At 46.0% G+C, this 27,890-nt stretch overlaps 55 non-coding genes across 55 annotated transcripts; all 55 read right to left on the bottom strand.

The window, feature by feature from the left end:
- Positions 1-182: 182 nt before the first annotated feature.
- On the bottom strand, positions 183-301 carry LOC126566098 (5S ribosomal RNA). The gene has a single exon (XR_007607170.1). It is a non-coding gene; the product is annotated as a 5S ribosomal RNA (ribosomal RNA).
- Positions 302-689: 388 nt separating this feature from the next.
- LOC126566097 (5S ribosomal RNA) lies at positions 690-808 on the bottom strand. Its single transcript, XR_007607169.1, has one exon. It is a non-coding gene; the product is annotated as a 5S ribosomal RNA (ribosomal RNA).
- Positions 809-1,194: 386 nt separating this feature from the next.
- On the bottom strand, positions 1,195-1,313 carry LOC126566096 (5S ribosomal RNA). The gene has a single exon (XR_007607168.1). It is a non-coding gene; the product is annotated as a 5S ribosomal RNA (ribosomal RNA).
- A 386-nt stretch (positions 1,314-1,699) lies between these two features.
- On the bottom strand, positions 1,700-1,818 carry LOC126566095 (5S ribosomal RNA). The gene has a single exon (XR_007607167.1). It is a non-coding gene; the product is annotated as a 5S ribosomal RNA (ribosomal RNA).
- Positions 1,819-2,204: 386 nt separating this feature from the next.
- LOC126566093 (5S ribosomal RNA) lies at positions 2,205-2,323 on the bottom strand. Its single transcript, XR_007607165.1, has one exon. It is a non-coding gene; the product is annotated as a 5S ribosomal RNA (ribosomal RNA).
- Positions 2,324-2,709: 386 nt separating this feature from the next.
- LOC126566092 (5S ribosomal RNA) lies at positions 2,710-2,828 on the bottom strand. Its single transcript, XR_007607164.1, has one exon. It is a non-coding gene; the product is annotated as a 5S ribosomal RNA (ribosomal RNA).
- Positions 2,829-3,212: 384 nt separating this feature from the next.
- LOC126566091 (5S ribosomal RNA) lies at positions 3,213-3,331 on the bottom strand. Its single transcript, XR_007607163.1, has one exon. It is a non-coding gene; the product is annotated as a 5S ribosomal RNA (ribosomal RNA).
- A 391-nt stretch (positions 3,332-3,722) lies between these two features.
- LOC126566090 (5S ribosomal RNA) lies at positions 3,723-3,841 on the bottom strand. Its single transcript, XR_007607162.1, has one exon. It is a non-coding gene; the product is annotated as a 5S ribosomal RNA (ribosomal RNA).
- A 391-nt stretch (positions 3,842-4,232) lies between these two features.
- On the bottom strand, positions 4,233-4,351 carry LOC126566089 (5S ribosomal RNA). Its single transcript, XR_007607161.1, has one exon. It is a non-coding gene; the product is annotated as a 5S ribosomal RNA (ribosomal RNA).
- Positions 4,352-4,735: 384 nt separating this feature from the next.
- LOC126566088 (5S ribosomal RNA) lies at positions 4,736-4,854 on the bottom strand. Its single transcript, XR_007607160.1, has one exon. It is a non-coding gene; the product is annotated as a 5S ribosomal RNA (ribosomal RNA).
- Positions 4,855-5,243: 389 nt separating this feature from the next.
- Positions 5,244-5,362, bottom strand: LOC126566087 (5S ribosomal RNA). The gene has a single exon (XR_007607159.1). It is a non-coding gene; the product is annotated as a 5S ribosomal RNA (ribosomal RNA).
- Positions 5,363-5,753: 391 nt separating this feature from the next.
- LOC126566085 (5S ribosomal RNA) lies at positions 5,754-5,872 on the bottom strand. Its single transcript, XR_007607158.1, has one exon. It is a non-coding gene; the product is annotated as a 5S ribosomal RNA (ribosomal RNA).
- Positions 5,873-6,261: 389 nt separating this feature from the next.
- Positions 6,262-6,380, bottom strand: LOC126566084 (5S ribosomal RNA). The gene has a single exon (XR_007607157.1). It is a non-coding gene; the product is annotated as a 5S ribosomal RNA (ribosomal RNA).
- A 385-nt stretch (positions 6,381-6,765) lies between these two features.
- LOC126566083 (5S ribosomal RNA) lies at positions 6,766-6,884 on the bottom strand. The gene has a single exon (XR_007607156.1). It is a non-coding gene; the product is annotated as a 5S ribosomal RNA (ribosomal RNA).
- Positions 6,885-7,268: 384 nt separating this feature from the next.
- On the bottom strand, positions 7,269-7,387 carry LOC126566081 (5S ribosomal RNA). The gene has a single exon (XR_007607154.1). It is a non-coding gene; the product is annotated as a 5S ribosomal RNA (ribosomal RNA).
- A 384-nt stretch (positions 7,388-7,771) lies between these two features.
- LOC126566080 (5S ribosomal RNA) lies at positions 7,772-7,890 on the bottom strand. The gene has a single exon (XR_007607153.1). It is a non-coding gene; the product is annotated as a 5S ribosomal RNA (ribosomal RNA).
- Positions 7,891-8,281: 391 nt separating this feature from the next.
- Positions 8,282-8,400, bottom strand: LOC126566079 (5S ribosomal RNA). The gene has a single exon (XR_007607152.1). It is a non-coding gene; the product is annotated as a 5S ribosomal RNA (ribosomal RNA).
- A 391-nt stretch (positions 8,401-8,791) lies between these two features.
- Positions 8,792-8,910, bottom strand: LOC126566078 (5S ribosomal RNA). Its single transcript, XR_007607151.1, has one exon. It is a non-coding gene; the product is annotated as a 5S ribosomal RNA (ribosomal RNA).
- Positions 8,911-9,298: 388 nt separating this feature from the next.
- LOC126566077 (5S ribosomal RNA) lies at positions 9,299-9,417 on the bottom strand. Its single transcript, XR_007607150.1, has one exon. It is a non-coding gene; the product is annotated as a 5S ribosomal RNA (ribosomal RNA).
- A 391-nt stretch (positions 9,418-9,808) lies between these two features.
- Positions 9,809-9,927, bottom strand: LOC126566076 (5S ribosomal RNA). Its single transcript, XR_007607149.1, has one exon. It is a non-coding gene; the product is annotated as a 5S ribosomal RNA (ribosomal RNA).
- A 389-nt stretch (positions 9,928-10,316) lies between these two features.
- Positions 10,317-10,435, bottom strand: LOC126566075 (5S ribosomal RNA). The gene has a single exon (XR_007607148.1). It is a non-coding gene; the product is annotated as a 5S ribosomal RNA (ribosomal RNA).
- Positions 10,436-10,820: 385 nt separating this feature from the next.
- LOC126566074 (5S ribosomal RNA) lies at positions 10,821-10,939 on the bottom strand. The gene has a single exon (XR_007607147.1). It is a non-coding gene; the product is annotated as a 5S ribosomal RNA (ribosomal RNA).
- A 389-nt stretch (positions 10,940-11,328) lies between these two features.
- Positions 11,329-11,447, bottom strand: LOC126566073 (5S ribosomal RNA). The gene has a single exon (XR_007607146.1). It is a non-coding gene; the product is annotated as a 5S ribosomal RNA (ribosomal RNA).
- Positions 11,448-11,831: 384 nt separating this feature from the next.
- Positions 11,832-11,950, bottom strand: LOC126566242 (5S ribosomal RNA). Its single transcript, XR_007607304.1, has one exon. It is a non-coding gene; the product is annotated as a 5S ribosomal RNA (ribosomal RNA).
- Positions 11,951-12,341: 391 nt separating this feature from the next.
- Positions 12,342-12,460, bottom strand: LOC126566072 (5S ribosomal RNA). The gene has a single exon (XR_007607145.1). It is a non-coding gene; the product is annotated as a 5S ribosomal RNA (ribosomal RNA).
- Positions 12,461-12,851: 391 nt separating this feature from the next.
- LOC126566069 (5S ribosomal RNA) lies at positions 12,852-12,970 on the bottom strand. Its single transcript, XR_007607143.1, has one exon. It is a non-coding gene; the product is annotated as a 5S ribosomal RNA (ribosomal RNA).
- A 384-nt stretch (positions 12,971-13,354) lies between these two features.
- LOC126566068 (5S ribosomal RNA) lies at positions 13,355-13,473 on the bottom strand. Its single transcript, XR_007607142.1, has one exon. It is a non-coding gene; the product is annotated as a 5S ribosomal RNA (ribosomal RNA).
- Positions 13,474-13,862: 389 nt separating this feature from the next.
- On the bottom strand, positions 13,863-13,981 carry LOC126566067 (5S ribosomal RNA). Its single transcript, XR_007607141.1, has one exon. It is a non-coding gene; the product is annotated as a 5S ribosomal RNA (ribosomal RNA).
- Positions 13,982-14,372: 391 nt separating this feature from the next.
- Positions 14,373-14,491, bottom strand: LOC126566066 (5S ribosomal RNA). The gene has a single exon (XR_007607140.1). It is a non-coding gene; the product is annotated as a 5S ribosomal RNA (ribosomal RNA).
- A 389-nt stretch (positions 14,492-14,880) lies between these two features.
- LOC126566065 (5S ribosomal RNA) lies at positions 14,881-14,999 on the bottom strand. Its single transcript, XR_007607139.1, has one exon. It is a non-coding gene; the product is annotated as a 5S ribosomal RNA (ribosomal RNA).
- Positions 15,000-15,384: 385 nt separating this feature from the next.
- LOC126566064 (5S ribosomal RNA) lies at positions 15,385-15,503 on the bottom strand. The gene has a single exon (XR_007607138.1). It is a non-coding gene; the product is annotated as a 5S ribosomal RNA (ribosomal RNA).
- A 389-nt stretch (positions 15,504-15,892) lies between these two features.
- Positions 15,893-16,011, bottom strand: LOC126566063 (5S ribosomal RNA). The gene has a single exon (XR_007607137.1). It is a non-coding gene; the product is annotated as a 5S ribosomal RNA (ribosomal RNA).
- Positions 16,012-16,399: 388 nt separating this feature from the next.
- On the bottom strand, positions 16,400-16,518 carry LOC126566062 (5S ribosomal RNA). Its single transcript, XR_007607136.1, has one exon. It is a non-coding gene; the product is annotated as a 5S ribosomal RNA (ribosomal RNA).
- Positions 16,519-16,906: 388 nt separating this feature from the next.
- Positions 16,907-17,025, bottom strand: LOC126566061 (5S ribosomal RNA). Its single transcript, XR_007607135.1, has one exon. It is a non-coding gene; the product is annotated as a 5S ribosomal RNA (ribosomal RNA).
- A 390-nt stretch (positions 17,026-17,415) lies between these two features.
- Positions 17,416-17,534, bottom strand: LOC126566060 (5S ribosomal RNA). The gene has a single exon (XR_007607134.1). It is a non-coding gene; the product is annotated as a 5S ribosomal RNA (ribosomal RNA).
- A 389-nt stretch (positions 17,535-17,923) lies between these two features.
- LOC126566058 (5S ribosomal RNA) lies at positions 17,924-18,042 on the bottom strand. The gene has a single exon (XR_007607132.1). It is a non-coding gene; the product is annotated as a 5S ribosomal RNA (ribosomal RNA).
- A 389-nt stretch (positions 18,043-18,431) lies between these two features.
- Positions 18,432-18,550, bottom strand: LOC126566057 (5S ribosomal RNA). The gene has a single exon (XR_007607131.1). It is a non-coding gene; the product is annotated as a 5S ribosomal RNA (ribosomal RNA).
- A 389-nt stretch (positions 18,551-18,939) lies between these two features.
- On the bottom strand, positions 18,940-19,058 carry LOC126566056 (5S ribosomal RNA). Its single transcript, XR_007607130.1, has one exon. It is a non-coding gene; the product is annotated as a 5S ribosomal RNA (ribosomal RNA).
- Positions 19,059-19,448: 390 nt separating this feature from the next.
- LOC126566055 (5S ribosomal RNA) lies at positions 19,449-19,567 on the bottom strand. The gene has a single exon (XR_007607129.1). It is a non-coding gene; the product is annotated as a 5S ribosomal RNA (ribosomal RNA).
- Positions 19,568-19,956: 389 nt separating this feature from the next.
- Positions 19,957-20,075, bottom strand: LOC126566053 (5S ribosomal RNA). The gene has a single exon (XR_007607128.1). It is a non-coding gene; the product is annotated as a 5S ribosomal RNA (ribosomal RNA).
- Positions 20,076-20,464: 389 nt separating this feature from the next.
- On the bottom strand, positions 20,465-20,583 carry LOC126566052 (5S ribosomal RNA). Its single transcript, XR_007607127.1, has one exon. It is a non-coding gene; the product is annotated as a 5S ribosomal RNA (ribosomal RNA).
- A 385-nt stretch (positions 20,584-20,968) lies between these two features.
- On the bottom strand, positions 20,969-21,087 carry LOC126566051 (5S ribosomal RNA). Its single transcript, XR_007607126.1, has one exon. It is a non-coding gene; the product is annotated as a 5S ribosomal RNA (ribosomal RNA).
- A 388-nt stretch (positions 21,088-21,475) lies between these two features.
- On the bottom strand, positions 21,476-21,594 carry LOC126566050 (5S ribosomal RNA). The gene has a single exon (XR_007607125.1). It is a non-coding gene; the product is annotated as a 5S ribosomal RNA (ribosomal RNA).
- A 388-nt stretch (positions 21,595-21,982) lies between these two features.
- On the bottom strand, positions 21,983-22,101 carry LOC126566049 (5S ribosomal RNA). Its single transcript, XR_007607124.1, has one exon. It is a non-coding gene; the product is annotated as a 5S ribosomal RNA (ribosomal RNA).
- Positions 22,102-22,489: 388 nt separating this feature from the next.
- On the bottom strand, positions 22,490-22,608 carry LOC126566048 (5S ribosomal RNA). Its single transcript, XR_007607123.1, has one exon. It is a non-coding gene; the product is annotated as a 5S ribosomal RNA (ribosomal RNA).
- Positions 22,609-22,997: 389 nt separating this feature from the next.
- Positions 22,998-23,116, bottom strand: LOC126566046 (5S ribosomal RNA). Its single transcript, XR_007607121.1, has one exon. It is a non-coding gene; the product is annotated as a 5S ribosomal RNA (ribosomal RNA).
- Positions 23,117-23,506: 390 nt separating this feature from the next.
- On the bottom strand, positions 23,507-23,625 carry LOC126566045 (5S ribosomal RNA). Its single transcript, XR_007607120.1, has one exon. It is a non-coding gene; the product is annotated as a 5S ribosomal RNA (ribosomal RNA).
- A 390-nt stretch (positions 23,626-24,015) lies between these two features.
- LOC126566044 (5S ribosomal RNA) lies at positions 24,016-24,134 on the bottom strand. The gene has a single exon (XR_007607119.1). It is a non-coding gene; the product is annotated as a 5S ribosomal RNA (ribosomal RNA).
- Positions 24,135-24,525: 391 nt separating this feature from the next.
- LOC126566043 (5S ribosomal RNA) lies at positions 24,526-24,644 on the bottom strand. Its single transcript, XR_007607118.1, has one exon. It is a non-coding gene; the product is annotated as a 5S ribosomal RNA (ribosomal RNA).
- Positions 24,645-25,034: 390 nt separating this feature from the next.
- LOC126566042 (5S ribosomal RNA) lies at positions 25,035-25,153 on the bottom strand. The gene has a single exon (XR_007607117.1). It is a non-coding gene; the product is annotated as a 5S ribosomal RNA (ribosomal RNA).
- A 391-nt stretch (positions 25,154-25,544) lies between these two features.
- LOC126566274 (5S ribosomal RNA) lies at positions 25,545-25,667 on the bottom strand. Its single transcript, XR_007607334.1, has one exon. It is a non-coding gene; the product is annotated as a 5S ribosomal RNA (ribosomal RNA).
- A 390-nt stretch (positions 25,668-26,057) lies between these two features.
- Positions 26,058-26,176, bottom strand: LOC126566254 (5S ribosomal RNA). The gene has a single exon (XR_007607315.1). It is a non-coding gene; the product is annotated as a 5S ribosomal RNA (ribosomal RNA).
- Positions 26,177-26,564: 388 nt separating this feature from the next.
- LOC126566041 (5S ribosomal RNA) lies at positions 26,565-26,683 on the bottom strand. Its single transcript, XR_007607116.1, has one exon. It is a non-coding gene; the product is annotated as a 5S ribosomal RNA (ribosomal RNA).
- Positions 26,684-27,072: 389 nt separating this feature from the next.
- LOC126566040 (5S ribosomal RNA) lies at positions 27,073-27,191 on the bottom strand. The gene has a single exon (XR_007607115.1). It is a non-coding gene; the product is annotated as a 5S ribosomal RNA (ribosomal RNA).
- Positions 27,192-27,582: 391 nt separating this feature from the next.
- Positions 27,583-27,701, bottom strand: LOC126566039 (5S ribosomal RNA). Its single transcript, XR_007607114.1, has one exon. It is a non-coding gene; the product is annotated as a 5S ribosomal RNA (ribosomal RNA).
- Between the last annotated feature and the right edge of the window lie 189 nt (positions 27,702-27,890).

Raw genomic sequence — 27,890 nt, 5'->3', positions numbered from 1 at the left:
ACTTTACGTTGTCTAAAAATAGAACACGATTTGTAAGGGAAACAATGACTGGGAATGAGGAGTCATTTAAATATCCTTTTCTTAACATGCGAGTATCTCATGGCAGTCCTCCAAAGCTAGGCATTAATTTTCTATCCGTGCACGCAGCTAGTTGGGCATGTACAACATAAAAAAGGTGAAGATGCCAACGACACATGGTTTTCCCAAGTGGTCACCCACCTAAGTACTAGCCATGCCCGATGTTGCTTAACTTCGGTGATCGGACGAGAACCGGTGTGTTCAACATGGTATGGTCGTTGACAAGCATGGCCATCGCTCGCACGCATCAAGAACCACCGTCTTCTGGGCATCGGTAACGGTACGCCACCATGTAGGCCGAAGGCCTGGAACGAGTTCAGAGGACACAGGATGCAACACATTTCAGATTTTACACTGCAAATACCACCTCGAACAATGGAAAAAATACATCCAAAAGAGATTCGAACCTTATTCCCTCCCTTTCTACGCACTTTACGTTGTCTAAAAATAGAACACGATTTGTAAGGGAAACAATGGCTGGGAATGAGGAGTCATTTAAATATCCTTTTCTTAACATGCGAGTATCTCATGGCAATCCTCCACAGCTAGGCATTCATTTTCTATCCGTGCACGCAGCTAGTTGGGCAGGTACAACATAAAAAAGGTGAAGATGCCAACGACACATGGTTTTCCCAAGTGGTCACCCACCTAAGTACTAGCCATGCCCGATGTTGCTTAACTTCGGTGATCGGACGAGAACCGGTGTGTTCAACATGGTATGGTCGTTGACAAGCATGGCCATCGCTCGCACGCATCAAGAACCACCGTCTTCTGGGCATCGGTAACAGTACGCCACCATGTAGGCCGAAGGCCTGGAACGAGTTCAGAGGACACAGGATGCAACACATTTCGGATTTTACACTGCAAATATCACCTCGAACAATGGAAAAAAAATACATCCAAAGAAGATTCGAACCTTATTCCTTCCCTTTCTACGCGCTTTACGTTGTCTAAAAATAGAACACGATTTGTAAGGGAAACAATGGCTGGGAATGAGGAGTCATTTAAATATCCTTTTCTTAACATCCGAGTATCTCATGGCAGTCCTCCAAAGCTAGGCATTTTCTATCCGTGCACGCAGCTAGTTGGGCAGGTACAACATAAAAAAGGTGAAGATGCCAACGACACATGGTTTTCCCAAGTGGTCACCCACCTAAGTACTAGCCATGCCCGATGTTGCTTAACTTCGGTGATCGGACGAGAACCGGTGTGTTCAACATGGTATGGTCGTTGACAAGCATGGCCATCGCTCGCACGCATCAAGAACCACCGTCTTCTGGGCATCGGTAACAGTACGCCACCATGTAGGCCGAAGGCCTGGAACGAGTTCAGAGGACACAGGATGCAACACATTTCGGATTTTACACTGCAAATATCACCTCGAACAATGGAAAAAAAATACATCCAAAGAAGATTCGAACCTTATTCCTTCCCTTTCTACGCGCTTTACGTTGTCTAAAAATAGAACACGATTTGTAAGGGAAACAATGGCTGGGAATGAGGAGTCATTTAAATATCCTTTTCTTAACATGCGAGTATCTCATGGCAATCCTCCACAGCTAGGCATTTTCTATCCGTGCACGCAGCTAGTTGGGCAGGTACAACATAAAAAAGGTGAAGATGCCAACGACACATGGTTTTCCCAAGTGGTCACCCACCTAAGTACTAGCCATGCCCGATGTTGCTTAACTTCGGTGATCGGACGAGAACCGGTGTGTTCAACATGGTATGGTCGTTGACAAGCATGGCCATCGCTCGCACGCATCAAGAACCACCGTCTTCTGGGCATCGGTAACAGTACGCCACCATGTAGGCCGAAGGCCTGGAACGAGTTCAGAGGACACAGGATGCAACACATTTCGGATTTTACACTGCAAATATCACCTCGAACAATGGAAAAAAAATACATCCAAAGAAGATTCGAACCTTATTCCTTCCCTTTCTACGCGCTTTACGTTGTCTAAAAATAGAACACGATTTGTAAGGGAAACAATGGCTGGGAATGAGGAGTCATTTAAATATCCTTTTCTTAACATGCGAGTATCTCATGGCAATCCTCCACAGCTAGGCATTTTCTATCCGTGCACGCAGCTAGTTGGGCAGGTACAACATAAAAAAGGTGAAGATGCCAACGACACATGGTTTTCCCAAGTGGTCACCCACCTAAGTACTAGCCATGCCCGATGTTGCTTAACTTCGGTGATCGGACGAGAACCGGTGTGTTCAACATGGTATGGTCGTTGACAAGCATGGCCATCGCTCGCACGCATCAAGAACCACCGTCTTCTGGGCATCGGTAACAGTACGCCACCATGTAGGCCGAAGGCCTGGAACGAGTTCAGAGGACACAGGATGCAACACATTTCGGATTTTACACTGCAAATATCACCTCGAACAATGGAAAAAAAATACATCCAAAGAAGATTCGAACCTTATTCCTTCCCTTTCTACGCGCTTTACGTTGTCTAAAAATAGAACACGATTTGTAAGGGAAACAATGGCTGGGAATGAGGAGTCATTTAAATATCCTTTTCTTAACATGCGAGTATCTCATGGCAATCCTCCACAGCTAGGCATTTTCTATCCGTGCACGCAGCTAGTTGGGCAGGTACAACATAAAAAAGGTGAAGATGCCAACGACACATGGTTTTCCCAAGTGGTCACCCACCTAAGTACTAGCCATGCCCGATGTTGCTTAACTTCGGTGATCGGACGAGAACCGGTGTGTTCAACATGGTATGGTCGTTGACAAGCATGGCCATCGCTCGCACGCATCAAGAACCACCGTCTTCTGGGCATCGGTAACGGTACGCCACCATGTAGGCCGAAGGCCTGGAACGAGTTCAGAGGACACAGGATGCAACACATTTCAGATTTTACACTGCAAATACCACCTCGAACAATGGAAAAAATACATCCAAAAGAGATTCGAACCTTATTCCCTCCCTTTCTACGCACTTTACGTTGTCTAAAAATAGAACACGATTTGTAAGGGAAACAATGGCTGGGAATGAGGAGTCATTTAAATATCCTTTTCTTAACATGCGAGTATCTCATGGCAATCCTCCACAGCTAGGCATTTTCTATCCGTGCACGCAGCTAGTTGGGCAGGTACAACATAAAAAAGGTGAAGATGCCAACGACACATGGTTTTCCCAAGTGGTCACCCACCTAAGTACTAGCCATGCCCGATGTTGCTTAACTTCGGTGATCGGACGAGAACCGGTGTGTTCAACATGGTATGGTCGTTGACAAGCATGGCCATCGCTCGCACGCATCAAGAACGATGCCCAGAAGACGGGCATCGGTAACGGTACGCCACCATGTAGGCCGAAGGCCTGGAACGAGTTCAGAGGACACAGGATGCAACACATTTCAGATTTTACACTGCAAATGCTTCCTCGAACAATGGAAAAAATACATCCAAAGGAGATTCGAACCTTATTCTTTCCCTTTCTACGCACTTTACGTTGTCTAAAAATAGAACACGATTTGTAAGGGAAACAAAGGCTGGGAATGAGGAGTCATTTAAATATCCTTTTCTTAACATGCGAGTATCTCATGGCAGCCCTCCACAGCTAAGCATTAATTTTCTATCCGTGCACGCAGCTAGTTGGGCAGGTACAACATAAAAAAGGTGAAGATGCCAACGACACATGGTTTTCCCAAGTGGTCACCCACCTAAGTACTAGCCATGCCCGATGTTGCTTAACTTCGGTGATCGGACGAGAACCGGTGTGTTCAACATGGTATGGTCGTTGACAAGCATGGCCATCGCTCGCACGCATCAAGAACGATGCCCAGAAGACGGGCATCGGTAACGGTACGCCACCATGTAGGCCGAAGGCCTGGAACGAGTTTAGAGGACACAGGATGCAACACATTTCAGATTTTACACTGCAAATGCTTCCTCGAACAATGGAAAAAATACATCCAAAAGAGATTCGAACCTTATTCCTTCCCTTTCTACGCACTTTACGTTGTCTAAAAATAGAACATGATTTGTAAGGGAAACAATGGCTGGGAATGAAGAGTCATTTAAATATCCTTTTCTTAATATGCGAGTATCCCATGGCAACCCTCCACAGCTAAGCATTAATTTTCTATCCGTGCACGCAGCTAGTTGGGCAGGTACAACATAAAAAAGGTGAAGATGCCAACGACACATGGTTTTCCCAAGTGGTCACCCACCTAAGTACTAGCCATGCCCGATGTTGCTTAACTTCGGTGATCGGACGAGAACCGGTGTGTTCAACATGGTATGGTCGTTGACAAGCATGGCCATCGCTCGCACGCATCAAGAACCGCCGTCTTCTGGGCATCGGTAACAGTACGCCACCATGTAGGCCGAAGGCCTGGAACGAGTTCAAAGGACACAGGATGCAACACATTTCGGATTTTACACTGCAAATGCTAGCTCGAACAATGGAAAAAATACATCCAAAGGAGATTCGAACCTTATTCCCTCCCTTTCTACGCACTTTACGTTGTCTAAAAATAGAACACGATTTGCAAGGGAAACAATGGCTGGGAATGAGGAGTCATTTAAATATCCTTTTCTTAACATGCGAGTATCCCATGGCAGCCCTCCACAGCTAGGCATTTTCTATCCGTGCACGCAGCTAGTTGGGCAGGTACAACATAAAAAAGGTGAAGATGCCAACGACACATGGTTTTCCCAAGTGGTCACCCACCTAAGTACTAGCCATGCCCGATGTTGCTTAACTTCGGTGATCGGACGAGAACCGGTGTGTTCAACATGGTATGGTCGTTGACAAGCATGGCCATCGCTCGCACGCATCAAGAACCACCGTCTTCTGGGCATCGGTAACAGTACGCCACCATGTAGGCCGAAGGCCTGGAACGAGTTCAGAGGACACAGGATGCAACACATTTCGAATTTTACACTGCAAATGCTACCTCGAACAATGGAAAAAAATACATCCAAAGGAGATTCGAACCTTATTCTTTCCCTTTCTACGCACTTTACGTTGTCTAAAAATAGAACACGATTTGTAAGGGAAACAATGACTGGGAATGAGGAGTCATTTAAATATCCTTTTCTTAACATGCGAGTATCTCATGGCAGTCCTCCAAAGCTAGGCATTAATTTTCTATCCGTGCACGCAGCTAGTTGGGCAGGTACAACATAAAAAAGGTGAAGATGCCAACGACACATGGTTTTCCCAAGTGGTCACCCACCTAAGTACTAGCCATGCCCGATGTTGCTTAACTTCGGTGATCGGACGAGAACCGGTGTGTTCAACATGGTATGGTCGTTGACAAGCATGGCCATCGCTCGCACGCATCAAGAACGATGCCCAGAAGACGGGCATCGGTAACGGTACGCCACCATGTAGGCCGAAGGCCTGGAACGAGTTTAGAGGACACAGGATGCAACACATTTCAGATTTTACACTGCAAATGCTTCCTCGAACAATGGAAAAAATACATCCAAAAGAGATTCGAACCTTATTCCTTCCCTTTCTACGCACTTTACGTTGTCTAAAAATAGAACATGATTTGTAAGGGAAACAATGGCTGGGAATGAAGAGTCATTTAAATATCCTTTTCTTAATATGCGAGTATCCCATGGCAACCCTCCACAGCTAAGCATTAATTTTCTATCCGTGCACGCAGCTAGTTGGGCAGGTACAACATAAAAAAGGTGAAGATGCCAACGACACATGGTTTTCCCAAGTGGTCACCCACCTAAGTACTAGCCATGCCCGATGTTGCTTAACTTCGGTGATCGGACGAGAACCGGTGTGTTCAACATGGTATGGTCGTTGACAAGCATGGCCATCGCTCGCACGCATCAAGAACCGCCGTCTTCTGGGCATCGGTAACAGTACGCCACCATGTAGGCCGAAGGCCTGGAACGAGTTCAAAGGACACAGGATGCAACACATTTCGAATTTTACACTGCAAATGCTACCTCGAACAATGGAAAAAAATACATCCAAAGGAGATTCGAACCTTATTCTTTCCCTTTCTACGCACTTTACGTTGTCTAAAAATAGAACACGATTTGTAAGGGAAACAATGACTGGGAATGAGGAGTCATTTAAATATCCTTTTCTTAACATGCGAGTATCTCATGGCAGTCCTCCAAAGCTAGGCATTAATTTTCTATCCGTGCACGCAGCTAGTTGGGCAGGTACAACATAAAAAAGGTGAAGATGCCAACGACACATGGTTTTCCCAAGTGGTCACCCACCTAAGTACTAGCCATGCCCGATGTTGCTTAACTTCGGTGATCGGACGAGAACCGGTGTGTTCAACATGGTATGGTCGTTGACAAGCATGGCCATCGCTCGCACGCATCAAGAACCACCGTCTTCTGGGCATCGGTAACAGTACGTCACCATGTAGGCCGAAGGCCTGGAACGAGTTCAGAGGACACAGGATGCAGCACATTTCAGATTTTACACTGCAAATACCACCTCGAACAATGGAAAAAAATACATCCAAAGGAGATTCGAACCTTATTCTTTCCCTTTCTACGCACTTTACGTTGTCTAAAAATAGAACACGATTTGTAAGGAAAACAATGGCTGGGAATGAGGAGTCATTTAAATATCCTTTTCTTAACATGCGAGTATCTCATGGCAACCCTCCACAGCTAGGCATTTTCTATCCGTGCACGCAGCTAGTTGGGCAGGTACAACATAAAAAAGGTGAGGATGCCAACGACACATGGTTTTCCCAAGTGGTCACCCACCTAAGTACTAGCCATGCCCGATGTTGCTTAACTTCGGTGATCGGACGAGAACCGGTGTGTTCAACATGGTATGGTCGTTGACAAGCATGGCCATCGCTCGCACGCATCAAGAACCACCGTCTTCTGGGCATCGGTAACAGTACGCCACCATGTAGGCCGAAGGCCTGGAACGAGTTCAGAGGACACAGGATGCAACACATTTCAGATTTTACACTGCAAATACCACCTCGAACAATGGAAAAAATACATCCAAAAGAGATTCGAACCTTATTCCCTCCCTTTCTACGCACTTTACGTTGTCTAAAAATAGAACACGATTTGTAAGGGAAACAATGGCTGGGAATGAGGAGTCATTTAAATATCCTTTTCTTAACATGCGAGTATCTCATGGCAATCCTCCACAGCTAGGCATTTTCTATCCGTGCACGCAGCTAGTTGGGCAGGTACAACATAAAAAAGGTGAAGATGCCAACGACACATGGTTTTCCCAAGTGGTCACCCACCTAAGTACTAGCCATGCCCGATGTTGCTTAACTTCGGTGATCGGACGAGAACCGGTGTGTTCAACATGGTATGGTCGTTGACAAGCATGGCCATCGCTCGCACGCATCAAGAACCACCGTCTTCTGGGCATCGGTAACGGTACGCCACCATGTAGGCCGAAGGCCTGGAACGAGTTCAGAGGACACAGGATGCAACACATTTCAGATTTTACACTGCAAATACCACCTCGAACAATGGAAAAAATACATCCAAAAGAGATTCGAACCTTATTCCCTCCCTTTCTACGCACTTTACGTTGTCTAAAAATAGAACACGATTTGTAAGGGAAACAATGGCTGGGAATGAGGAGTCATTTAAATATCCTTTTCTTAACATGCGAGTATCTCATGGCAATCCTCCACAGCTAGGCATTTTCTATCCGTGCACGCAGCTAGTTGGGCAGGTACAACATAAAAAAGGTGAAGATGCCAACGACACATGGTTTTCCCAAGTGGTCACCCACCTAAGTACTAGCCATGCCCGATGTTGCTTAACTTCGGTGATCGGACGAGAACCGGTGTGTTCAACATGGTATGGTCGTTGACAAGCATGGCCATCGCTCGCACGCATCAAGAACGATGCCCAGAAGACGGGCATCGGTAACGGTACGCCACCATGTAGGCCGAAGGCCTGGAACGAGTTCAGAGGACACAGGATGCAACACATTTCAGATTTTACACTGCAAATGCTTCCTCGAACAATGGAAAAAATACATCCAAAGGAGATTCGAACCTTATTCTTTCCCTTTCTACGCACTTTACGTTGTCTAAAAATAGAACACGATTTGTAAGGGAAACAAAGGCTGGGAATGAGGAGTCATTTAAATATCCTTTTCTTAACATGCGAGTATCTCATGGCAGCCCTCCACAGCTAAGCATTAATTTTCTATCCGTGCACGCAGCTAGTTGGGCAGGTACAACATAAAAAAGGTGAAGATGCCAACGACACATGGTTTTCCCAAGTGGTCACCCACCTAAGTACTAGCCATGCCCGATGTTGCTTAACTTCGGTGATCGGACGAGAACCGGTGTGTTCAACATGGTATGGTCGTTGACAAGCATGGCCATCGCTCGCACGCATCAAGAACGATGCCCAGAAGACGGGCATCGGTAACGGTACGCCACCATGTAGGCCGAAGGCCTGGAACGAGTTTAGAGGACACAGGATGCAACACATTTCAGATTTTACACTGCAAATGCTTCCTCGAACAATGGAAAAAATACATCCAAAAGAGATTCGAACCTTATTCCTTCCCTTTCTACGCACTTTACGTTGTCTAAAAATAGAACATGATTTGTAAGGGAAACAATGGCTGGGAATGAAGAGTCATTTAAATATCCTTTTCTTAATATGCGAGTATCCCATGGCAACCCTCCACAGCTAAGCATTAATTTTCTATCCGTGCACGCAGCTAGTTGGGCAGGTACAACATAAAAAAGGTGAAGATGCCAACGACACATGGTTTTCCCAAGTGGTCACCCACCTAAGTACTAGCCATGCCCGATGTTGCTTAACTTCGGTGATCGGACGAGAACCGGTGTGTTCAACATGGTATGGTCGTTGACAAGCATGGCCATCGCTCGCACGCATCAAGAACCGCCGTCTTCTGGGCATCGGTAACAGTACGCCACCATGTAGGCCGAAGGCCTGGAACGAGTTCAAAGGACACAGGATGCAACACATTTCGGATTTTACACTGCAAATGCTAGCTCGAACAATGGAAAAAATACATCCAAAGGAGATTCGAACCTTATTCCCTCCCTTTCTACGCACTTTACGTTGTCTAAAAATAGAACACGATTTGCAAGGGAAACAATGGCTGGGAATGAGGAGTCATTTAAATATCCTTTTCTTAACATGCGAGTATCTCATGGCAGTCCTCCAAAGCTAGGCATTAATTTTCTATCCGTGCACGCAGCTAGTTGGGCAGGTACAACATAAAAAAGGTGAAGATGCCAACGACACATGGTTTTCCCAAGTGGTCACCCACCTAAGTACTAGCCATGCCCGATGTTGCTTAACTTCGGTGATCGGACGAGAACCGGTGTGTTCAACATGGTATGGTCGTTGACAAGCATGGCCATCGCTCGCACGCATCAAGAACGATGCCCAGAAGACGGGCATCGGTAACGGTACGCCACCATGTAGGCCGAAGGCCTGGAACGAGTTTAGAGGACACAGGATGCAACACATTTCAGATTTTACACTGCAAATGCTTCCTCGAACAATGGAAAAAATACATCCAAAAGAGATTCGAACCTTATTCCTTCCCTTTCTACGCACTTTACGTTGTCTAAAAATAGAACATGATTTGTAAGGGAAACAATGGCTGGGAATGAAGAGTCATTTAAATATCCTTTTCTTAATATGCGAGTATCCCATGGCAACCCTCCACAGCTAAGCATTAATTTTCTATCCGTGCACGCAGCTAGTTGGGCAGGTACAACATAAAAAAGGTGAAGATGCCAACGACACATGGTTTTCCCAAGTGGTCACCCACCTAAGTACTAGCCATGCCCGATGTTGCTTAACTTCGGTGATCGGACGAGAACCGGTGTGTTCAACATGGTATGGTCGTTGACAAGCATGGCCATCGCTCGCACGCATCAAGAACCGCCGTCTTCTGGGCATCGGTAACAGTACGCCACCATGTAGGCCGAAGGCCTGGAACGAGTTCAAAGGACACAGGATGCAACACATTTCGAATTTTACACTGCAAATGCTACCTCGAACAATGGAAAAAAATACATCCAAAGGAGATTCGAACCTTATTCTTTCCCTTTCTACGCACTTTACGTTGTCTAAAAATAGAACACGATTTGTAAGGGAAACAATGACTGGGAATGAGGAGTCATTTAAATATCCTTTTCTTAACATGCGAGTATCTCATGGCAGTCCTCCAAAGCTAGGCATTAATTTTCTATCCGTGCACGCAGCTAGTTGGGCAGGTACAACATAAAAAAGGTGAAGATGCCAACGACACATGGTTTTCCCAAGTGGTCACCCACCTAAGTACTAGCCATGCCCGATGTTGCTTAACTTCGGTGATCGGACGAGAACCGGTGTGTTCAACATGGTATGGTCGTTGACAAGCATGGCCATCGCTCGCACGCATCAAGAACCACCGTCTTCTGGGCATCGGTAACAGTACGTCACCATGTAGGCCGAAGGCCTGGAACGAGTTCAGAGGACACAGGATGCAGCACATTTCAGATTTTACACTGCAAATACCACCTCGAACAATGGAAAAAAATACATCCAAAGGAGATTCGAACCTTATTCTTTCCCTTTCTACGCACTTTACGTTGTCTAAAAATAGAACACGATTTGTAAGGAAAACAATGGCTGGGAATGAGGAGTCATTTAAATATCCTTTTCTTAACATGCGAGTATCTCATGGCAACCCTCCACAGCTAGGCATTTTCTATCCGTGCACGCAGCTAGTTGGGCAGGTACAACATAAAAAAGGTGAGGATGCCAACGACACATGGTTTTCCCAAGTGGTCACCCACCTAAGTACTAGCCATGCCCGATGTTGCTTAACTTCGGTGATCGGACGAGAACCGGTGTGTTCAACATGGTATGGTCGTTGACAAGCATGGCCATCGCTCGCACGCATCAAGAACCACCGTCTTCTGGGCATCGGTAACAGTACGCCACCATGTAGGCCGAAGGCCTGGAACGAGTTCAGAGGACACAGGATGCAACACATTTCGAATTTTACACTGCAAATGCTACCTCGAACAATGGAAAAAAATACATCCAAAGGAGATTCGAACCTTATTCTTTCCCTTTCTACGCACTTTACGTTGTCTAAAAATAGAACACGATTTGTAAGGGAAACAATGACTGGGAATGAGGAGTCATTTAAATATCCTTTTCTTAACATGCGAGTATCTCATGGCAGTCCTCCAAAGCTAGGCATTAATTTTCTATCCGTGCACGCAGCTAGTTGGGCAGGTACAACATAAAAAAGGTGAAGATGCCAACGACACATGGTTTTCCCAAGTGGTCACCCACCTAAGTACTAGCCATGCCCGATGTTGCTTAACTTCGGTGATCGGACGAGAACCGGTGTGTTCAACATGGTATGGTCGTTGACAAGCATGGCCATCGCTCGCACGCATCAAGAACCACCGTCTTCTGGGCATCGGTAACGGTACGCCACCATGTAGGCCGAAGGCCTGGAACGAGTTCAGAGGACACAGGATGCAACACATTTCAGATTTTACACTGCAAATACCACCTCGAACAATGGAAAAAATACATCCAAAAGAGATTCGAACCTTATTCCCTCCCTTTCTACGCACTTTACGTTGTCTAAAAATAGAACACGATTTGTAAGGGAAACAATGGCTGGGAATGAGGAGTCATTTAAATATCCTTTTCTTAACATGCGAGTATCTCATGGCAATCCTCCACAGCTAGGCATTTTCTATCCGTGCACGCAGCTAGTTGGGCAGGTACAACATAAAAAAGGTGAAGATGCCAACGACACATGGTTTTCCCAAGTGGTCACCCACCTAAGTACTAGCCATGCCCGATGTTACTTAACTTCGGTGATCGGACGAGAACCGGTGTGTTCAACATGGTATGGTCGTTGACAAGCATGGCCATCGCTCGCACGCATCAAGAACGATGCCCAGAAGACGGGCATCGGTAACGGTACGCCACCATGTAGGCCGAAGGCCTGGAACGAGTTCAGAGGACACAGGATGCAACACATTTCAGATTTTACACTGCAAATGCTTCCTCGAACAATGGAAAAAATACATCCAAAGGAGATTCGAACCTTATTCTTTCCCTTTCTACGCACTTTACGTTGTCTAAAAATAGAACACGATTTGTAAGGGAAACAAAGGCTGGGAATGAGGAGTCATTTAAATATCCTTTTCTTAACATGCGAGTATCTCATGGCAGCCCTCCACAGCTAAGCATTAATTTTCTATCCGTGCACGCAGCTAGTTGGGCAGGTACAACATAAAAAAGGTGAAGATGCCAACGACACATGGTTTTCCCAAGTGGTCACCCACCTAAGTACTAGCCATGCCCGATGTTGCTTAACTTCGGTGATCGGACGAGAACCGGTGTGTTCAACATGGTATGGTCGTTGACAAGCATGGCCATCGCTCGCACGCATCAAGAACGATGCCCAGAAGACGGGCATCGGTAACGGTACGCCACCATGTAGGCCGAAGGCCTGGAACGAGTTTAGAGGACACAGGATGCAACACATTTCAGATTTTACACTGCAAATGCTTCCTCGAACAATGGAAAAAATACATCCAAAAGAGATTCGAACCTTATTCCTTCCCTTTCTACGCACTTTACGTTGTCTAAAAATAGAACATGATTTGTAAGGGAAACAATGGCTGGGAATGAAGAGTCATTTAAATATCCTTTTCTTAATATGCGAGTATCCCATGGCAACCCTCCACAGCTAAGCATTAATTTTCTATCCGTGCACGCAGCTAGTTGGGCAGGTACAACATAAAAAAGGTGAAGATGCCAACGACACATGGTTTTCCCAAGTGGTCACCCACCTAAGTACTAGCCATGCCCGATGTTGCTTAACTTCGGTGATCGGACGAGAACCGGTGTGTTCAACATGGTATGGTCGTTGACAAGCATGGCCATCGCTCGCACGCATCAAGAACCGCCGTCTTCTGGGCATCGGTAACAGTACGCCACCATGTAGGCCGAAGGCCTGGAACGAGTTCAAAGGACACAGGATGCAACACATTTCGGATTTTACACTGCAAATGCTAGCTCGAACAATGGAAAAAATACATCCAAAGGAGATTCGAACCTTATTCCCTCCCTTTCTACGCACTTTACGTTGTCTAAAAATAGAACACGATTTGCAAGGGAAACAATGGCTGGGAATGAGGAGTCATTTAAATATCCTTTTCTTAACATGCGAGTATCCCATGGCAGCCCTCCACAGCTAGGCATTTTCTATCCGTGCACGCAGCTAGTTGGGCAGGTACAACATAAAAAAGGTGAAGATGCCAACGACACATGGTTTTCCCAAGTGGTCACCCACCTAAGTACTAGCCATGCCCGATGTTGCTTAACTTCGGTGATCGGACGAGAACCGGTGTGTTCAACATGGTATGGTCGTTGACAAGCATGGCCATCGCTCGCACGCATCAAGAACCACCGTCTTCTGGGCATCGGTAACAGTACGCCACCATGTAGGCCGAAGGCCTGGAACGAGTTCAGAGGACACAGGATGCAACACATTTCGAATTTTACACTGCAAATGCTACCTCGAACAATGGAAAAAAATACATCCAAAGGAGATTCGAACCTTATTCTTTCCCTTTCTACGCACTTTACGTTGTCTAAAAATAGAACACGATTTGTAAGGGAAACAATGACTGGGAATGAGGAGTCATTTAAATATCCTTTTCTTAACATGCGAGTATCTCATGGCAGTCCTCCAAAGCTAGGCATTAATTTTCTATCCGTGCACGCAGCTAGTTGGGCAGGTACAACATAAAAAAGGTGAAGATGCCAACGACACATGGTTTTCCCAAGTGGTCACCCACCTAAGTACTAGCCATGCCCGATGTTGCTTAACTTCGGTGATCGGACGAGAACCGGTGTGTTCAACATGGTATGGTCGTTGACAAGCATGGCCATCGCTCGCACGCATCAAGAACGATGCCCAGAAGACGGGCATCGGTAACGGTACGCCACCATGTAGGCCGAAGGCCTGGAACGAGTTTAGAGGACACAGGATGCAACACATTTCAGATTTTACACTGCAAATGCTTCCTCGAACAATGGAAAAAATACATCCAAAAGAGATTCGAACCTTATTCCTTCCCTTTCTACGCACTTTACGTTGTCTAAAAATAGAACATGATTTGTAAGGGAAACAATGGCTGGGAATGAAGAGTCATTTAAATATCCTTTTCTTAATATGCGAGTATCCCATGGCAACCCTCCACAGCTAAGCATTAATTTTCTATCCGTGCACGCAGCTAGTTGGGCAGGTACAACATAAAAAAGGTGAAGATGCCAACGACACATGGTTTTCCCAAGTGGTCACCCACCTAAGTACTAGCCATGCCCGATGTTGCTTAACTTCGGTGATCGGACGAGAACCGGTGTGTTCAACATGGTATGGTCGTTGACAAGCATGGCCATCGCTCGCACGCATCAAGAACCGCCGTCTTCTGGGCATCGGTAACAGTACGCCACCATGTAGGCCGAAGGCCTGGAACGAGTTCAAAGGACACAGGATGCAACACATTTCGAATTTTACACTGCAAATGCTACCTCGAACAATGGAAAAAAATACATCCAAAGGAGATTCGAACCTTATTCTTTCCCTTTCTACGCACTTTACGTTGTCTAAAAATAGAACACGATTTGTAAGGGAAACAATGACTGGGAATGAGGAGTCATTTAAATATCCTTTTCTTAACATGCGAGTATCTCATGGCAGTCCTCCAAAGCTAGGCATTAATTTTCTATCCGTGCACGCAGCTAGTTGGGCAGGTACAACATAAAAAAGGTGAAGATGCCAACGACACATGGTTTTCCCAAGTGGTCACCCACCTAAGTACTAGCCATGCCCGATGTTGCTTAACTTCGGTGATCGGACGAGAACCGGTGTGTTCAACATGGTATGGTCGTTGACAAGCATGGCCATCGCTCGCACGCATCAAGAACCACCGTCTTCTGGGCATCGGTAACAGTACGTCACCATGTAGGCCGAAGGCCTGGAACGAGTTCAGAGGACACAGGATGCAGCACATTTCAGATTTTACACTGCAAATACCACCTCGAACAATGGAAAAAAATACATCCAAAGGAGATTCGAACCTTATTCTTTCCCTTTCTACGCACTTTACGTTGTCTAAAAATAGAACACGATTTGTAAGGAAAACAATGGCTGGGAATGAGGAGTCATTTAAATATCCTTTTCTTAACATGCGAGTATCTCATGGCAACCCTCCACAGCTAGGCATTTTCTATCCGTGCACGCAGCTAGTTGGGCAGGTACAACATAAAAAAGGTGAGGATGCCAACGACACATGGTTTTCCCAAGTGGTCACCCACCTAAGTACTAGCCATGCCCGATGTTGCTTAACTTCGGTGATCGGACGAGAACCGGTGTGTTCAACATGGTATGGTCGTTGACAAGCATGGCCATCGCTCGCACGCATCAAGAACCACCGTCTTCTGGGCATCGGTAACAGTACGCCACCATGTAGGCCGAAGGCCTGGAACGAGTTCAGAGGACACAGGATGCAACACATTTCGAATTTTACACTGCAAATGCTACCTCGAACAATGGAAAAAAATACATCCAAAGGAGATTCGAACCTTATTCTTTCCCTTTCTACGCACTTTACGTTGTCTAAAAATAGAACACGATTTGTAAGGGAAACAATGACTGGGAATGAGGAGTCATTTAAATATCCTTTTCTTAACATGCGAGTATCTCATGGCAGTCCTCCAAAGCTAGGCATTAATTTTCTATCCGTGCACGCAGCTAGTTGGGCAGGTACAACATAAAAAAGGTGAAGATGCCAACGACACATGGTTTTCCCAAGTGGTCACCCACCTAAGTACTAGCCATGCCCGATGTTGCTTAACTTCGGTGATCGGACGAGAACCGGTGTGTTCAACATGGTATGGTCGTTGACAAGCATGGCCATCGCTCGCACGCATCAAGAACCACCGTCTTCTGGGCATCGGTAACAGTACGCCACCATGTAGGCCGAAGGCCTAGAACGAGTTCAGAGGACACAGGATGCAACACATTTCAGATTTTACACTGCAAATGCTTCCTCGAACAATGGAAAAAATACATCCAAAAGAGATTCGAACCTTATTCCTTCCATTTCTACGCACTTTAAGTTGTCTAAAAATAGAACACGATTTGTAAGGGAAACAATGGCTGGGAATGAGGAGTGATTTAAATATCCTTTTCTTAACATGCGAGTATCTCATGGCAGCCCTCCACAGCTAGGCATTCATTTTCTATCCGTGCACGCAGCTAGTTGGGCAGGTACAACATAAAAAAGGTGAAGATGCCAACGACACATGGTTTTCCCAAGTGGTCACCCACCTAAGTACTAGCCATGCCCGATGTTGCTTAACTTCGGTGATCGGACGAGAACCGGTGTGTTCAACATGGTATGGTCGTTGACAAGCATGGCCATCGCTCGCACGCATCAAGAACCACCGTCTTCTGGACATCGGTAACAGTACGTCACCATGTAGGCCGAAGGCCTGGAACGAGTTCAGAGGACACAGGATGCAACACATTTCAGATTTTACACTGCAAATGCTACTTCGAACAATGGAAAAAATACATCCAAAATAGATTCGAACCTTAATCCTTCCCTTTCTACGCACTTTACGTTGTCTAAAAATAGAACACGATTTGTAAGGGAAACAATGGCTGGGAATGAGGAGTGATTTAAATATCCTTTTCTTAACATGCGAGAATCCCATGGCAGCCCTCCACAGCTAGCCATTCATTTTCTATCCGTGCACGCAGCTAGTTGGGCAGGTACAACATAAAAAAGGTGAAGATGCCAACGACACATGGTTTTCCCAAGTGGTCACCCACCTAAGTACTAGCCATGCCCGATGTTGCTTAACTTCGGTGATCGGACGAGAACCGGTGTGTTCAACATGGTATGGTCGTTGACAAGCATGGCCATCGCTCGCACGCATCAAGAACCACCGTCTTCTGGGCATCGGTAACAGTACGCCACCATGTAGGCCGAAGGCCTGGAACGAGTTCAGAGGACACAGGATGCAACACATTTCAGATTTTACACTGCAAATGCTACTTCGAACAATGGAAAAAAAATACATCCAAAATAGATTCGAACCTTATTCCCTCCCTTTCTACGCACTTTACGTTGTCTAAAAATAGAACACGATTTGTAAGGGAAACAATGGCTGGGAATGAGGAGTCATTTATATATCCTTTTCTTAACATGCGAGTATCTCATGGCAACCCTCCACAGCTAGGCATTCATTTTCTATCCGTGCACGCAGCTAGTTGGGCAGGTACAACATAAAAAAGGTGAAGATGCCAACGACACATGGTTTTCCCAAGTGGTCACCCACCTAAGTACTAGCCATGCCCGATGTTGCTTAACTTCGGTGATCGGACGAGAACCGGTGTGTTCAACATGGTATGGTCGTTGACAAGCATGGCCATCGCTCGCACGCATCAACAACCACCGTCTTCTGGGCATCGGTAACAGTACGCCACCATGTAGGCCGAAGGCCTGGAACAAGTTCAAAGGACACAGGATGGAACACATTTCAGATTTTACACTGCAAATACTACCTCGAACAATGGAAAAAAATACATCCAAAGGAGATTCGAACCTTATTCCCTCCCTTTCTACGCACTTTACGTTGTCTAAAAATAGAACACGATTTGTAAGGGAAACAATGGCTGGGAATGAGGAGTCATTTAAATATCCTTTTCTTAACATGCGAGTATCTCATGGCAGCCCTCCACAGCTAAGCATTCATTTTCTATCCGAGCACGCAGCTAGTTGGGCAGGTACAACATAAAAAAGGTGAAGATGCCAACGACACATGGTTTTCCCAAGTGGTCACCCACCTAAGTACTAGCCATGCCCGATGTTGCTTAACTTCGGTGATCGGACGAGAACCGGTGTGTTCAACATGGTATGGTCGTTGACAAGCATGGCCATCGCTCGCACGCATCAAGAACCACCGTCTTCTGGGCATCGGTAACAGTACGCCACCATGTAGGCCGAAGGCCTGGAACGAGTTCAGAGGACACAGGATGCAACACATTTCGAATTTTACACTGCAAATGCTACCTCGAACAATGGAAAAAAATACATCCAAAGGAGATTCGAACCTTATTCCCTCCCTTTCTACGCACTTTACGTTGTCTAAAAATAGAACACGATTTGTAAGGGAAACAATGGCTGGGAATGAGGAGTCATTTATATATCCTTTTCTTAACATGCGAGTATCTCATGGCAGCCCTCCACAGCTAAGCATTCATTTTCTATCCGAGCACGCAGCTAGTTGGGCAGGTACAACATAAAAAAGGTGAAGATGCCAACGACACATGGTTTTCCCAAGTGGTCACCCACCTAAGTACTAGCCATGCCCGATGTTGCTTAACTTCGGTGATCGGACGAGAACCGGTGTGTTCAACATGGTATGGTCGTTGACAAGCATGGCCATCGCTCGCACGCATCAAGAACCACCGTCTTCTGGGCATCGGTAACAGTACGCCACCATGTAGGCCGAAGGCCTGGAACGAGTTCAGAGGACACAGGATGCAACACATTTCGAATTTTACACTGCAAATGCTACCTCGAACAATGGAAAAAAATACATCCAAAGGAGATTCGAACCTTATTCCCTCCCTTTCTACGCACTTTACGTTGTCTAAAAATAGAACACGATTTGTAAGGGAAACAATGGCTGGGAATGAGGAGTCATTTATATATCCTTTTCTTAACATGCGAGTATCTCATGGCAACCCTCCACAGCTAGGCATTCATTTTCTATCCGAGCACGCAGCTAGTTGGGCAGGTACAACATAAAAAAGGTGAAGATGCCAACGACACATGGTTTTCCCAAGTGGTCACCCACCTAAGTACTAGCCATGCCCGATGTTGCTTAACTTCGGTGATCGGACGAGAACCGGTGTGTTCAACATGGTATGGTCGTTGACAAGCATGGCCATCGCTCGCACGCATCAAGAACCACCGTCTTCTGGGCATCGGTAACAGTACGCCACCATGTAGGCCGAAGGCCTGGAACGAGTTCAGAGGACACAGGATGCAACACATTTCAGATTTTACACTGCAAATGCTACTTCGAACAATGGAAAAAAAATACATCCAAAGGAGATTCGAACCTTATTCCCTCCCTTTCTACGCACTTTACGTTGTCTAAAAATAGAACACGATTTGTAAGGGAAACAATGGCTGGGAATGAGGAGTCATTTAAATATCCTTTTCTTAACATGCGAGTATCTCATGGCAGCCCTCCACAGCTAAGCATTCATTTTCTATCCGAGCACGCAGCTAGTTGGGCAGGTACAACATAAAAAAGGTGAAGATGCCAACGACACATGGTTTTCCCAAGTGGTCACCCACCTAAGTACTAGCCATGCCCGATGTTGCTTAACTTCGGTGATCGGACGAGAACCGGTGTGTTCAACATGGTATGGTCGTTGACAAGCATGGCCATCGCTCGCACGCATCAAGAACCACCGTCTTCTGGGCATCGGTAACAGTACGCCACCATGTAGGCCGAAGGCCTGGAACGAGTTCAGAGGACACAGGATGCAACACATTTCGAATTTTACACTGCAAATGCTACCTCGAACAATGGAAAAAAATACATCCAAAGGAGATTCGAACCTTATTCTTTCCCTTTCTACGCACTTTACGTTGTCTAAAAATAGAACACGATTTGTAAGGGAAACAATGACTGGGAATGAGGAGTCATTTAAATATCCTTTTCTTAACATGCGAGTATCTCATGGCAGCCCTCCACAGCTAAGCATTCATTTTCTATCCGAGCACGCAGCTAGTTGGGCAGGTACAACATAAAAAAGGTGAAGATGCCAACGACACATGGTTTTCCCAAGTGGTCACCCACCTAAGTACTAGCCATGCCCGATGTTGCTTAACTTCGGTGATCGGACGAGAACCGGTGTGTTCAACATGGTATGGTCGTTGACAAGCATGGCCATCGCTCGCACGCATCAAGAACCACCGTCTTCTGGGCATCGGTAACAGTACGCCACCATGTAGGCCGAAGGCCTGGAACGAGTTCAGAGGACACAGGATGCAACACATTTCGAATTTTACACTGCAAATGCTACCTCGAACAATGGAAAAAAATACATCCAAAGGAGATTCGAACCTTATTCTTTCCCTTTCTACGCACTTTACGTTGTCTAAAAATAGAACATGATTTGTAAGGGAAACAATGGCTGGGAATGAAGAGTCATTTAAATATCCTTTTCTTAATATGCGAGTATCCCATGGCAACCCTCCACAGCTAAGCATTAATTTTCTATCCGTGCACGCAGCTAGTTGGGCAGGTACAACATAAAAAAGGTGAAGATGCCAACGACACATGGTTTTCCCAAGTGGTCACCCACCTAAGTACTAGCCATGCCCGATGTTGCTTAACTTCGGTGATCGGACGAGAACCGGTGTGTTCAACATGGTATGGTCGTTGACAAGCATGGCCATCGCTCGCACGCATCAAGAACCACCGTCTTCTGGGCATCGGTAACAGTACGTCACCATGTAGGCCGAAGGCCTGGAACGAGTTCAGAGGACACAGGATGCAGCACATTTCAGATTTTACACTGCAAATACCACCTCGAACAATGGAAAAAAATACATCCAAAGGAGATTCGAACCTTATTCTTTCCCTTTCTACGCACTTTACGTTGTCTAAAAATAGAACACGATTTGTAAGGAAAACAATGGCTGGGAATGAGGAGTCATTTAAATATCCTTTTCTTAACATGCGAGTATCTCATGGCAACCCTCCACAGCTAGGCATTTTCTATCCGTGCACGCAGCTAGTTGGGCAGGTACAACATAAAAAAGGTGAGGATGCCAACGACACATGGTTTTCCCAAGTGGTCACCCACCTAAGTACTAGCCATGCCCGATGTTGCTTAACTTCGGTGATCGGACGAGAACCGGTGTGTTCAACATGGTATGGTCGTTGACAAGCATGGCCATCGCTCGCACGCATCAAGAACCACCGTCTTCTGGGCATCGGTAACAGTACGCCACCATGTAGGCCGAAGGCCTAGAACGAGTTCAGAGGACACAGGATGCAACACATTTCAGATTTTACACTGCAAATGCTTCCTCGAACAATGGAAAAAATACATCCAAAAGAGATTCGAACCTTATTCCTTCCATTTCTACGCACTTTAAGTTGTCTAAAAATAGAACACGATTTGTAAGGGAAACAATGGCTGGGAATGAGGAGTGATTTAAATATCCTTTTCTTAACATGCGAGTATCTCATGGCAGCCCTCCACAGCTAGGCATTCATTTTCTATCCGTGCACGCAGCTAGTTGGGCAGGTACAACATAAAAAAGGTGAAGATGCCAACGACACATGGTTTTCCCAAGTGGTCACCCACCTAAGTACTAGCCATGCCCGATGTTGCTTAACTTCGGTGATCGGACGAGAACCGGTGTGTTCAACATGGTATGGTCGTTGACAAGCATGGTCATCGCTCGCACGCATCAAGAACCACCGTCTTCTGGGCATCGGTTACAGTACGCCACCATGTAGGCCGAAGGCCTGGAACGAGTTCAGAGGACACAGGATGCAACACATTTCAGATTTTACACTGCAAATGCTAGCTCGAACAATGGAAAAAATACATCCAAAAGAGATTCGAACCTTATTCCTTCCCTTTCTACGCACTTTACGTTGTCTAAAAATAGAACACGATTTGTAAGGGAAACAATGGCTGGGAATGAGGAGTGATTTAAATATCCTTTTCTTAACATGCGAGTATCCCATGGCAGCCCTCCACAGCTAGGCATTCATTTTCTATCCGTGCACGTAGCTAGTTGGGCAGGTACAACATAAAAAAGGTGAAGATGCCAACGACACATGGTTTTCCCAAGTGGTCACCCACCTAAGTACTAGCCATGCCCGATGTTGCTTAACTTCGGTGATCGGACGAGAACCGGTGTGTTCAACATGGTATGGTCGTTGACAAGCATGGCCATCGCTCGCACGCATCAAGAACCACCGTCTTCTGGACATCGGTAACAGTACGTCACCATGTAGGCCGAAGGCCTGGAACGAGTTCAGAGGACACAGGATGCAACACATTTCAGATTTTACACTGCAAATGCTACTTCGAACAATGGAAAAAATACATCCAAAATAGATTCGAACCTTAATCCTTCCCTTTCTACGCACTTTACGTTGTCTAAAAATAGAACACGATTTGTAAGGGAAACAATGGCTGGGAATGAGGAGTGATTTAAATATCCTTTTCTTAACATGCGAGAATCCCATGGCAGCCCTCCACAGCTAGCCATTCATTTTCTATCCGTGCACGCAGCTAGTTGGGCAGGTACAACATAAAAAAGGTGAAGATGCCAACGACACATGGTTTTCCCAAGTGGTCACCCACCTAAGTACTAGCCATGCCCGATGTTGCTTAACTTCGGTGATCGGACGAGAACCGGTGTGTTCAACATGGTATGGTCGTTGACAAGCATGGCCATCGCTCGCACGCATCAACAACCACCGTCTTCTGGGCATCGGTAACAGTACGCCACCATGTAGGCCGAAGGCCTGGAACAAGTTCAAAGGACACAGGATGGAACACATTTCAGATTTTACACTGCAAATACTACCTCGAACAATGGAAAAAAATACATCCAAAGGAGATTCGAACCTTATTCCCTCCCTTTCTACGCACTTTACGTTGTCTAAAAATAGAACACGATTTGTAAGGGAAACAATGGCTGGGAATGAGGAGTCATTTATATATCCTTTTCTTAACATGCGAGTATCTCATGGCAACCCTCCACAGCTAGGCATTCATTTTCTATCCGTGCACGCAGCTAGTTGGGCAGGTACAACATAAAAAAGGTGAAGATGCCAACGACACATGGTTTTCCCAAGTGGTCACCCACCTAAGTACTAGCCATGCCCGATGTTGCTTAACTTCGGTGATCGGACGAGAACCGGTGTGTTCAACATGGTATGGTCGTTGACAAGCATGGCCATCGCTCGCACGCATCAAGAACCACCGTCTTCTGGGCATCGGTAACAGTACGCCACCATGTAGGCCGAAGGCCTGGAACGAGTTCAGAGGACACAGGATGCAACACATTTCAGATTTTACACTGCAAATGCTACTTCGAACAATGGAAAAAAAATACATCCAAAGGAGATTCGAACCTTATTCCCTCCCTTTCTACGCACTTTACGTTGTCTAAAAATAGAACACGATTTGTAAGGGAAACAATGGCTGGGAATGAGGAGTGATTTAAATATCCTTTTCTTAACATGCGAGTATCTCATGGCAGCCCTCCACAGCTAAGCATTCATTTTCTATCCGAGCACGCAGCTAGTTGGGCAGGTACAACATAAAAAAGGTGAAGATGCCAACGACACATGGTTTTCCCAAGTGGTCACCCACCTAAGTACTAGCCATGCCCGATGTTGCTTAACTTCGGTGATCGGACGAGAACCGGTGTGTTCAACATGGTATGGTCGTTGACAAGCATGGCCATCGCTCGCACGCATCAAGAACCACCGTCTTCTGGGCATCGGTAACAGTACGCCACCATGTAGGCCGAAGGCCTGGAACGAGTTCAGAGGACACAGGATGCAACACATTTCGCATTTTACACTGCAAATGCTAGCTCGAACAATGGAAAAAAAATACATCCAAAAGAGATTCGAACCTTATTCCTTCCCTTTCTACGCACTTTACGTTGTCTAAAAATAGAACACGATTTGTAAGGGAAACAATGGCTGGGAATGAGGAGTGATTTAAATATCCTTTTCTTAACATGCGAGTATCCCATGGCAGCCCTCCACAGCTAGGCATTCATTTTCTATCCGTGCACGCAGCTAGTTGGGCAGGTACAACATAAAAAAGGTGAAGATGCCAACGACACATGGTTTTCCCAAGTGGTCACCCACCTAAGTACTAGCCATGCCCGATGTTGCTTAACTTCGGTGATCGGACGAGAACCGGTGTGTTCAACATGGTATGGTCGTTGACAAGCATGGTCATCGCTCGCACGCATCAAGAACCACCGTCTTCTGGGCATCGGTAACGGTACGCCACCATGTAGGCCGAAGGCCTGGAACAAGTTCAGAGGACACAGGATGCAACACATTTCGGATTTTACACTGCAAATGCCACCTCGAACAATGGAAAAAAATACATCCAAAAGAGATTCGAACCTTATTCCTTCCATTTCTACGCACTTTACGTTGTCTAAAAATAGAACACGATTTGTAAGGGAAACAATGGCTGGGAATGAGGAGTCGTTTAAATATCCTTTTCTTAACATGCGAGTATCTCATGGCAGAGCCCTCCACAGCTAGGCATTCATTTTCTATCCGTGCACGCAGCTAGATGGGAAGGTACAACATAAAAAAGGTGAAGATGCCAACGACACATGGTTTTCCCAAGTGGTCACCCACCTAAGTACTAGCCATGCCCGATGTTGCTTAACTTCGGTGATCGGACGAGAACCGGTGTGTTCAACATGGTATGGTCGTTGACAAGCATGGCCATCGCTCGCACGCATCAAGAACCACCGTCTTCTGGGCATCGGTAACAGTACGCCACCATGTAGGCCGAAGGCCTGGAACGAGTTCAGAGGACACAGGATGCAACACATTTCGCATTTTACACTGCAAATGCTAGCTCGAACAATGGAAAAAAAATACATCCAAAAGAGATTCGAACCTTATTCCTTCCCTTTCTACGCACTTTACGTTGTCTAAAAATAGAATACGATTTGTAAGGGAAACAATGGCTGGGAATGAGGAGTGATTTAAATATCCTTTTCTTAACATGCGAGTATCCCATGGCAGCCCTCCACAGCTAGGCATTCATTTTCTATCCGTGCACGCAGCTAGTTGGGCAGGTACAACATAAAAAAGGTGAAGATGCCAACGACACATGGTTTTCCCAAGTGGTCACCCACCTAAGTACTAGCCATGCCCGATGTTGCTTAACTTCGGTGATCGGACGAGAACCGGTGTGTTCAACATGGTATGGTCGTTGACAAGCATGGTCATCGCTCGCACGCATCAAGAACCACCGTCTTCTGGGCATCGGTAACGGTACGCCACCATGTAGGCCGAAGGCCTGGAACAAGTTCAGAGGACACAGGATGCAACACATTTCGGATTTTACACTGCAAATGCCACCTCGAACAATGGAAAAAAATACATCCAAAAGAGATTCGAACCTTATTCCTTCCATTTCTACGCACTTTACGTTGTCTAAAAATAGAACACGATTTGTAAGGGAAACAATGGCTGGGAATGAGGAGTCGTTTAAATATCCTTTTCTTAACATGCGAGTATCTCATGGCAGAGCCCTCCACAGCTAGGCATTCATTTTCTATCTGTGCACGCAGCTAGATGGGAAGGTACAACATAAAAAAGGTGAAGATGCCAACGACACATGGTTTTCCCAAGTGGTCACCCACCTAAGTACTAGCCATGCCCGATGTTGCTTAACTTCGGTGGGTGATCGGACGAGAACCGGTGTGTTCAACATGGTATGGTCGTTGACAAGCATGGCCATCGCTCGCACGCATCAAGAACCACCGTCTTCTGGGCATCGGTAACAGTACGCCACCATGTAGGCCGAAGGCCTGGAACGAGTTCAGAGGACACAGGATGCAACACATTTCGCATTTTACACTGCAAATGCTAGCTCGAACAATGGAAAAAAAATACATCCAAAAGAGATTCGAACCTTATTCCTTCCCTTTCTACGCACTTTACGTTGTCTAAAAATAGAATACGATTTGTAAGGGAAACAATGGCTGGGAATGAGGAGTGATTTAAATATCCTTTTCTTAACATGCGAGTATCTCATGGCAGCCCTCCACAGCTAAGCATTAATTTTCTATCCGTGCACGCAGCTAGTTGGGCAGGTACAACATAAAAAAGGTGAAGATGCCAACGACACATGGTTTTCCCAAGTGGTCACCCACCTAAGTACTAGCCATGCCCGATGTTGCTTAACTTCGGTGATCGGACGAGAACCGGTTTGTTCAACATGGTATGGTCGTTGACAAGCATGGCCATCGCTCGCACGCATCAAGAACCACCGTCTTCTGGGCATCGGTAACAGTACGCCACCATGTAGGCCGAAGGCCTGGAACGAGTTCAGAGGACACAGGATGCAACACATTTCGCATTTTACACTGCAAATGCTAGCTCGAACAATGGAAAAAAAATACATCCAAAAGAGATTCGAACCTTATTCCTTCCCTTTCTACGCACTTTACGTTGTCTAAAAATAGAACACGATTTGTAAGGGAAACAATGGCTGGGAATGAGGAGTCATTTAAATATCATTTTCTTAACATGCTAGTGTCTCATGGCAGAGCCCTCCACAGCTAGGCATTTTCTATCCGTGCACGCAGCTAGTTGGGCAGGTACAACATAAAAAAGGTGAAGATGCCAACGACACATGGTTTTCCCAAGTGGTCACCCACCTAAGTACTAGCCATGCCCGATGTTGCTTAACTTCGGTGATCGGACGAGAACCGGTGTGTTCAACATGGTATGGTCGTTGACAAGCATGGCCATCGCTCGCACGCATCAACAACCACCGTCTTCTGGACATCGGTAACAGTACGCCACCATGTAGGCCGAAGGCCTGGAACGAGTTCAGAGGACACAGGATGCAACACATTTCAGATTTTACACTGCAAATGCCACCTCGAACAATGGAAAAAAATACATCCAAAAGAGATTCGAACCTTATTCCTTCCATTTCTACGCACTTTACGTTGTCTAAAAATAGAACACGATTTGTAAGGGAAACAATGGCTGGCGATGAGGAGTCATTTAAATATCCTTTTCTTAACATGCGAGTATCCCATGGCAGCCCTCCACAGCTAGCCATTCATTTTCTATCCGTGCACGCAGCTAGTTGGGCAGGTACAACATAAAAAAGGTGAAGATGCCAACGACACATGGTTTTCCCAAGTGGTCACCCACCTAAGTACTAGCCATGCCCGATGTTGCTTAACTTCGGTGATCGGACGAGAACCGGTGTGTTCAACATGGTATGGTCGTTGACAAGCATGGTCATCGCTCGCACGCATCAAGAACCACCGTCTTCTGGGCATCGGTAACGGTACGCCACCATGTAGGCCGAAGGCCTGGAACAAGTTCAGAGGACACAGGATGCAACACATTTCGGATTTTACACTGCAAATGCCACCTCGAACAATGGAAAAAAATACATCCAAAAGAGATTCGAACCTTATTCCTTCCATTTCTACGCACTTTACGTTGTCTAAAAATAGAACACGATTTGTAAGGGAAACAATGGCTGGGAATGAGGAGTCGTTTAAATATCCTTTTCTTAACATGCGAGTATCTCATGGCAGAGCCCTCCACAGCTAGGCATTCATTTTCTATCCGTGCACGCAGCTAGATGGGAAGGTACAACATAAAAAAGGTGAAGATGCCAACGACACATGGTTTTCCCAAGTGGTCACCCACCTAAGTACTAGCCATGCCCGATGTTGCTTAACTTCGGTGATCGGACGAGAACCGGTGTGTTCAACATGGTATGGTCGTTGACAAGCATGGCCATCGCTCGCACGCATCAAGAACCACCGTCTTCTGGGCATCGGTAACAGTACGCCACCATGTAAGCCGAAGGCCTGGAACGAGTTCAGAGGACACAGGATGCAACACATTTCGGATTTTCTTTTGCAAATGCTACCTCGAACAATGGAAAAAAATACATCCAAAATAGATTCGAACCTTA

This window comes from Anopheles maculipalpis, chromosome 3RL (assembly GCF_943734695.1).
Source record: "Anopheles maculipalpis chromosome 3RL, idAnoMacuDA_375_x, whole genome shotgun sequence".
Lineage (NCBI taxonomy): Eukaryota > Metazoa > Arthropoda > Insecta > Diptera > Culicidae > Anopheles > Anopheles maculipalpis.
Note: the sequence above shows the minus strand (reverse complement) of the source record. Positions and strands in the feature narration are given on the sequence as shown.